Genomic DNA, 1,190 nt, shown 5'->3' with positions numbered 1-1,190 from the left:
CCCCCCACCTACTGCCGTTACCTGCTATTCTGGCCCCTGCTGTCCCCTCTGCGGGCCCGTGACCGCCTCAGCGTCTTTTAGCATTAAGATCGGAGGGAGATCAGCACTCTCCTACTTGCTGAGCTCCTCCCTAATCTCTGAATGCGGTAGTGATGTGTATTACATCACTTCCACATTCAGCTGACATTTCTTTGGCTAGCCAGAGAGAAGACGTTTGTGAAACAGATCTCTGCTTCATCAGCTTCTTTGAGTGAGCCCAGGTGACACCGAGGTGAAGCCTTGATAAAGAGGACCTGTCAGTGTGCCTGTGCTATCACATAAAAACCGTTTCCCCTATATTACGTTATGAAAAATGTCGGGTAAATAGTCATTATAGATGTCATTCCTGAAAATTGCGTGCGCCTGTGAAACCACAAAAAAATACAATACCTAAAATTCCCCATGGGCGATACTTTAAAACCTTTTACTGATAACACTAAATTAGTTTAGTGTTATGAGTAATTGATGGCTCTACATTGTTGTTTCCAGTGTTGACACACCCAATGCGTATTTATATTTGCACGTGCGTATACGCAGGGGCGGGGGACTTAAAATGTTTGTTTTGTTTTTTTTACTATTTTTATTTGTGACTTTAATTTTTTTACTTTTTCTTTTCTTTTACACTTCATGTTATTGCCATCACATAGAGGGCTAACAATCCCCCTTTTTTCAAAATTTTGGGTCATTTTTCCTTAATATAGTAAAAAATAAAAAGCTCAGTGGTGGTTAAATAACACCAAAAGAAAGCTCTATCTGCCCCCAAAAAATGATATAAAATTAATTTAATTTCATTCAAAATTCTATTAGGTCACTGACAGGTCACTGTGAAGGTGCGCAGAAAAACCTGGAATCAGCCATGTTACCTGCTGCAACAAAACATCTAAAAGGTAAGAAATATTTTGTTTTAATTATTTTTCATTATGCTGTGTAAATAGGAACACATAGCAGACATATAGAAGGGTTTTCTCAAATGTTACTGCAAAGGTGAAAATACACCTAAACATCACTGCAAATGGCAAAGGGGGCACGCTTTTCACCTGGAGGAAAAGTGGTTTAACGTCTGCATATGGAAAGACTTCCAAACAGAAAGAGCTGGTAAAATGTGGAATATACATCCACAGGAGTTAGTTCTTGCTTGTCCTTGTAATAAA

Source organism: Nanorana parkeri, unplaced genomic scaffold (assembly GCF_000935625.1).
Source record: "Nanorana parkeri isolate BGI_ZX_2015 unplaced genomic scaffold, ASM93562v1 scaffold1332, whole genome shotgun sequence".
Lineage (NCBI taxonomy): Eukaryota > Metazoa > Chordata > Amphibia > Anura > Dicroglossidae > Nanorana > Nanorana parkeri.
Note: the sequence above shows the minus strand (reverse complement) of the source record.